At 27.8% G+C, this 7,908-nt stretch overlaps 1 protein-coding gene across 1 annotated transcript in view; it reads right to left on the minus strand.

Moving 5' to 3' along the window:
• The window catches only part of LOC129984205 (5-hydroxytryptamine receptor 1D-like), a 154,228-nt gene extending 148,587 nt beyond the window's left edge, over window positions 1-5,641 (minus strand). The window contains exon 1 of the mRNA XM_056094028.1: window positions 5,449-5,641. The gene's annotated coding sequence lies outside the window, so the exon portion shown is untranslated. The remainder of the gene's footprint in view (window positions 1-5,448) is intronic.
• Between the last annotated feature and the right edge of the window lie 2,267 nt (window positions 5,642-7,908).

Here is a 7,908-nt window from a genome sequence, read left to right on the forward strand (position 1 = left end):
TATTTAATGACTTCTTGACAAAAATATAATCATTTGGAATGGCAAATGTTTTCCTTAGATTAACGATTTACTATCTAAGTTTAACGGATTCATTTCCACCAAAGAATAATAATCGAAACCGCAATAAAAAACTATTATTCGAGGAAAAATAATGGAAACTCCACAACAATGATCTCCTAGTAATGATTTCAAAAATTCACAGTCATTTATAAAATGAATTTCACTTTGAATTGTATTCTAACCTTTGATATTTATGTAAATAGACACGATTTTAGGACGATAACTTTCTAAGCGAATAAAAAATTTACTCATTTTCATTGGTCGTTGACATTTTGGCTTTAAGAAAATTTAGTCCATCTCTGATAAATAGGATAATAAATAGAACAAAATGTACTGAAAAAAAATTGTTGTTCAATTAACAACTATTCTTTAATTATAATTTAACACTAAATTTGTATTTTAACTCGATGCTGATTCTAAGTTTCCATTATCCTGTTATTTTATTGATGTACTTGCAATATCAATGGATATTCGAATATTTATCTCTATTTTCTTTTTTATAAACTTTTTGGGTATAAGGTAAATATATAATATCCATTCGCCTGTAATAATTAGATTTCATTTTAACTTCAAACCCAATTTTTTGAGTAAGTTTTCGATGTGATAAATATTTTTGGATTGCTAATTTATAAAACAATAGATAATAATAGAATTATATTTATCAATAATTAATCCTGGTATTTACCCTTATCAGCATATGCCATTGATGATAAAGTGTTATAGACCTGTAATTAATTTTATACAAACAATTAAACAAGGAAACATTATCAAATGTCTTTTCCTACTGAAATGGTTTGCATTATTTAATAGTTTAAATGAAATTATTTGGAATTGACTTAATTACTGCAGATACAGCTTAATACGGATTTTACAAGTAGTGATTATTGTTTGTTTGTTTGTTTCTTATGGCACTTGCCACTGACAAGCCCGCTGTTACGAAGACAGCGATTTAAGCCTGAGGGGGACGTCTCTTATTTTTTATAGCAGCGCCAACTAGGGCCAAGAGTACGACTTTGCCACTCACGCATCATTCATTCGCTTGCACAACCCCTTTTTACAGGAGGGCACATTCACACATCTCACAGATAGAACAACAGAAGAACAACCATGCCCAAACCGGGATTCGAACCCGGGACGCCCAGATCACGGGGAAGACGCGGTACCCCTATGCCAGGACACCGGCAGTAGTGATTATAATAGGTCATTGGAGCAAGGATTTAAATTAACTAATTTTTGTATTTTGACACTAACTATTTTAATTTTAATATTTGCAAAAATTTGGATTTTTTTTCGGATTATAATAGACATCACTTCAAAATAAGATCATAACTTTAAATCATTTCAAACTCAATTGTCCTTGTATATTAAACGGTAATATGCGTGGCATAGAAACGTGAAAATCTAAAGTACGTGATTTTATTACTGAAAAGCTAACATATGTGGCTTTTATTATTCATAGTCGAATGAAATAGTCAAATCTGCTCTAATCACCATATTTCAAACTACTTTATTAAACGTTTTGTACAGCTGCGCTTAATTCAATCAATTAATAAAGTAGAAAAAATTATTAAAGATATTTCTTAATAAAGCTGACTAAAAATTATATTCTAAGAAGAAAGAAGATGCAAAAAAAATCCAGAAATAAGAATCAAAGTTTAATTGGGCGTGAAAATAGGCTTAGCCATTGCGAGACGGATAATCGATCCGATTTACTAATGGAAATGATGACCATATCTTCCAAAACTATTATTTCAAAAAAAGGAATTTTTTTATCATCTTAAAACTCAAAATACTACCTTTTTTTGAAATATAACTTCCGTTTCTTTGCAATGTATTTTTACTTTTAATAAGTTATTTTATATGTAATGCACAGTTTGTTAAGAATTTTTTATCTTTTGTAGCTTAAATTCACTGTCCGAAATAGTCAATAGCGCTCTTTTGCCAATGTTAAAATAGAGTTTTAAAATTGCTTTTTTTGAACCTTAGTTTTTGAAGTAACATTTTTAGATGTAGGATCATTTTTACTTTAATTTTGTAGCATGCACATTTTTTGATCTACACGTGTTACAATTTCTTTCAACTGGTTAAAATAAAATTCATGTTTTTCTGTATTATCAAATAATAAAAAGACGATTTTTAAAAATATCCATTCTACATTAATATTTAATAGCCTCCAGAGTCAATAATCTGGTCTAGCCAACTGGTCGTCAAAGGCAACTAGTTTATAGAAATTTCCCTTTTTCATGTTTTACTGCACTCATCAACTTTTGATCGATTTTTTTATTGGTTAGATTTGATAGAGGAGGTTTTGATACATTAGACAAAAATGATTCATCTGTTTCGTTGTAACCGGTAATTCTTACCATTTAATGTTCTTATTACCACTATGAAAGACCTTTTTTAGTTTTATTCCCTGATTCTTAAATCTTCTTTTAAGGTATATGTACACACTTGAAACTTCGAAAATCGTTCAAAATATCGAATATTTTTTTTATTGCTTAATAATGTTCTCTGATCCTTTAGCTTTCAGACGATACCAAAATTCTGTCAATATCGAAATATTTCTCGAGTTATAATTATTTTTCTTGAGGTGCTTTCATTAAATATTCTAGTTACGGTGCTTTTAAAACTCATTTTATGAAGAATGATATTTTTCCACTATGTTGCTTCATTCAAACAATCATAACTCAACAAGAAATGAACCAAATACAGTTATTTATATATCAAAATAATCTGTATGAAATAGCGGATGTTTTGTGCTTCAATCAAAGTTATATTTGTAGAAATAAATTTTTAATAGCTATTTAAACGTTAAAATTACAGAAAAAATTTCGCTTTTTCTATTTATCGTTGATGAAAAAATTGTTTAAAAAAACTATATATTTTTATAACTTGATTTAGGCAGACAACATGAAGACTAATATTAGACATAATTTCCAACTAGAATTTTGTGACTGCACAAATTAAAATTTAAGATATCATGTTTCAAAAAATAGGCTAATTAGCTCATTAAATATTATTTAATTTATTAATAATTAGTATAATATGGTTTTTTTCTCACTGAAATGAGTTTAAACATACATTAATGACCTACTATGAAAAAACTGGATTTTTTAAAGTTAACATTTTTAAAAAAAATCTTCTAGTGTGTACGTACACAATATGTTTTGAATTGTGATAGGATCACGAATCTCCTAAATATTAATAAAATGCATTTTTGAAAGCAAGAAATTTTTTCCAGAAATGTAACAATTAATCTTCTAATTCATAATTAAAATATTATTTGATACAATATTATTGATTTTGTAAGTAACTATAATAGGTGCCAAAAGGTAATAATTATATAAAAATTTTCTACATCCAAGTAATAATTTAAATAAAGAAAAGGAATATAGCAAACGATAAAATAATGAGTTAACTGCATTTATGGATGAAAACAACTTAAATTAAGATAGTTAAATTATTTTTCTTAAACTGAAATTCAAATTATAAAAATTGTTTCAAAATAAATCATAGACTGCAATGTTTAGTTGAAAATTGAATGAGTATGGATTAAAATATGCAAGTAAAAACAAATAACAAAAAATAAATCAATTAACAGAACAAATAACAGACAAATAAAATAACAACATTTAAAAAAAAAATCTTAATCGAGAATAAATGAATCCATTTGATGTATCAAGTAATAAACATACCACTGTAAAAACTGTCGCATAACAACTATAAGTATTCATAATACTTAAATAAATAATTGCATTTTTACGTTATTTCATGAGAAAAAAATACTTTTATTTAACTTCGGGATTTTGAATGAAAAAGAGAAAAACCAGTTATTCTAGGAGAATATTTTCAAATTTTTATTTAAGAATCAGCAATAATTTGAAACATAGGATCTGAAAAATGCAAAAAGAAATTTTTTTTAACCTGGACCAGATCATAATGCTTATTATTTTCTTTTAGGGCATAAATGTATTTCCAAAGTATTTCCATAACGTGTATTCACAAAATAAATATAGAATGTAATCCAACAAAAATATAAAAAATAATACATACATTATAAATTAAAGGAGTCAATAAATTTTAAATTCGATTTACTTATATAAAGTAATAAAGACGAACGATTCTAAAACAAATAAAGAAATATTTGAGATAGATAAAGCAAATTTATTAGTTTAAAATATAATAAATAATTAAGTTAGATCTTTGTAGTAAAAATAATAATGGAATCAAAGTAAATAAATATACATTAACTGAAAATATATTTCAAACGAAAGAAAATTATACCCAGTGGTATTAACAGCAATCCTAAAATGCTCATTGGTTTAGATTAACATTTTCTCACCGCAAGTGACAGGCGTATTATATAAACAAATATGAGAACTATTATATAAAAAGAAATTTATTTTAAATCAATAAAGAAACTGTCAGCTACTAAACAATAAAATAATTTTTTTGAAGTTATAGAAGAAAACTTTTAAGTTATAAGTTTATAATACGAAAATAAATTTACATCAAAGAATAAGCAGTTACTTAAAACGAAAGAAATGTTCGAAACTGTACGAACAACAAATACCAAATGCTCATTATACCCGGCATACGCCATGTCAGTATAACTTAGCTCTAGCGATTTCAATTCGAAATTAATCTTAATTATATTTGTTAAGAATACACAGAGAAAAATGGAGAAAACTTCTTATTCTTAAATTTAAAAAAAAATTAACTTCATGAGAAATCACAATGCACTAGCGTACCTTTCATAACTAAAACAATTAACTCAATGTATTCTGAAAACAATAGTCAGTGTTAAGTCAGTAAACAATAGTCAATATTCTAATAGTCAGTGAAAAGCCATACCCATCCAATATTCTTCAGTCATCAGCAAGAAGAAACACAATTCTGTACTTCAATTTGCACATGTTATAAAATTATATATGACAAATATTAACTTTCAGTTATTGATTTTTAGTTCTCTATAAAATGTTTAAAATAAAGTACACGCAATTATTTGTTCTACAATTTGCATTGCTTTATTTCTAGGATGTAAATGCGTTTGCAAGATAATATTAATTTCTTAAAATCCAGTCTCGATATGAAAACGGATTTTCCTGTAATTATAACAATAACAATGAAGATGCAAAAATTGATGAGCATTTAAATGCCTTATCAATTGCAATAAATCTAAATTTTAAACAATTTAAAATTTTCCTTTGCATCTTTTTCAAACTTTACATTGCTAAATTCTTTCACAATTTTTTTGTCATTTTTATTTTTTTATTAACATCTGCATTTCCAATTCGAAGATAGGCATAATTATTACCCCTTGCAAAATCAATAAAGGAATATAACTCATAGTTTCCAAGAGAATAAATAAAAAAAAAAAAACTTTACCTATCAGAACACCAATGTATCCGATTTTCTTTACTTTTTTTCCAAAGTTTCCGAAAACTTTTCCTTTTCCACTAAATACTCGATTGCCAAGAATAGTATAAAGGGCATTTTGTATGAATATTTCATGATTCATTAACCTCACAATCGGTAAGGCGACTATAAAAATGCACCGGCTAGGCTTTAACTGGACGCTGTTGACTATTTGCATATCTTCTAATTATGCGTCTTAATGATGCTGAAGCACTGCCCAAGTTAGAACTTCCGTGACACGGAGGAGGTATGGATTTATCAGTTGCTTGCTCTCAATTTTGTTTCCTGTTGTAGCTGGGGTTTCGTTTCAATCGTTCACGTGACCCGTTACAGGCGAAGGTCGGAGAACATTAGGGAAAACTCAGTTATCGTGTTTGGTAACGTGGTATCGAGTTATTGGTTGAGCTTCGGTGCTTCGAAATTAGTTTTACTTTTTCTCAAACGAAGAACGCAAAGACAAAAGTACTGCACTCGTTAAAAACTTCGACCTCTAGAATTTTGATGAATTGATACATTTGAAAGTTTTATAAAATGGAAAACAAATACATTATTTAAAGAAAAATCTTTCTAATTCTGCCTGTCTGTAAATTCGAGACACGGAATTTGATAAGTGGTCTTAACAGTAATTTTGTATATCTCTATCGAATTTTGTACAAAATTTGCCGAAGAGTTTTTTTGAATAAAATTTGTCTAAGAGTCGTTGATTTTTGTTTATAGGCAAAATAATTAATTGCTATCTATATTGTGCCAATCAATCATTTATCTAAAGGAAGTCTGTATGTATGATTGCAAGATCATAAAAACAAGATATCTCATAAAGGGTTAGAATTAGAGTTAGATAAATGAAATGTGGTACAAAGATTTATGAGAAACAGTATAGATATGTATGAAATTCGGTCCGTATTGATATGCATCCATCAAAGGAAAGATCATCTGTCTGTCAGTTTATTCGCATAAACATGAAATGAATACCATAAAAAAGGAACAATTTCAATAAATGAAATTCTTTTGACGTAATGCAATTAAAATTATAGATTTGTATTAAAATATAGGTTCATCTGGTCGAAAAGAAGATACCCAAAAACGTATATTCGATTGTCTTCATTATAATACCAATGGTGGTTCAACTATCAATTAATAAGTTGGAAGTTGGAAACTGAGTAGTTCTGCTTACAAACTTTGATGTGAACTTCGAGGGTTTGCCGCTTACCTTTTCAGGAATCCTCCCCGCTTTACATTCAAGGGATACAAATTTTTGTAAGTAGAGACAAAAAGAATGTGCTATACTCTCTTAACATACGAGGAATTTGAGGGGAGGACAGTCTTGATGAATTTTCGTATTATCATTAGAGATGCAGAAATTGTTTGAAAATCAATGTACAGAAAATAGATTTGTTGTACCTTTATCGGAAATAGAGTAGAATTTTACATCGTCTTATGAGGAATGGATTAAGGACAAAGTATTTTAATTATCAAAATTTTCGGCTTCAACGTTTTAGCGAATCACTTAGTTGAAGACTTTTCTGAATGAGAAGTCTGTCAGTAATTATATGTGTCTACCTAATTGTACGAAATTTAAGAACGGCAAAAGGCAGCAATTTGAAATTTCGTATGTGGCCTTTAATTCAAATTAAGATGAATTTTAACCTATTTTAGATGAAATTCGCAAATTGGAAACATATTATCTGATGTAAAGGCTGATGAGAATTTAAATAAACTCCTTCAGCGAACTAAAAAAAAGGGTTAACATCTTATATTACCCTCATCTTATATAAAATAGTGAATCTTTGCTACAGCTGCGAAAGCCCGAAGTCAAACAATTATGCTTAGAATTGACAAAAAACAATTATTAAATATTGATCTTTGCCATGATTCTAGCAATTTTACTGAATCTATGGTGAGATTTTTCTTTTGAAAAATCTCTGACGTGTGGTAATGCACAAGTACTAGAAAACAGAATTTGCATTTTGGACACCATGTCAGTCAGAGTGAAATCAAAATTTGATATAAAATTATAATCGTAATCATAAAATCACATACCAATTTTGGTTTTATTAGTTATTGTATTTTTGAATTATCGTATTTGTGTGCTTAAGGTATAACCGAACGGATTCTATTCAAAATTCTAATCGGCATTTTAAATACTAAAACTTGCGCACAAAATCTTATTTACATGACATTTAATAATTATCGTCTTCATTTATACTCCGATCGATAAATTTCTTTAGATGGATTTCGTTCCAAATTTGATACAACATCTACAAATTTAGAATAAAAATCTTATTTTAAATTTCATCTGTCAAGCGATTTTAAGTTAGTGTGCTCGCAGAAGATGGAAAGTCGAAATGACAATTTCAAAAATTTGCTTTTCAGACTCAAGGAGCTCCGAAACAAGGAAAATAGTCAAAAATCTGTTCGATTATTGAACTT

This window comes from Argiope bruennichi, chromosome 9 (assembly GCF_947563725.1).
Source record: "Argiope bruennichi chromosome 9, qqArgBrue1.1, whole genome shotgun sequence".
In the NCBI taxonomy this organism is placed as follows: domain Eukaryota; kingdom Metazoa; phylum Arthropoda; class Arachnida; order Araneae; family Araneidae; genus Argiope; species Argiope bruennichi.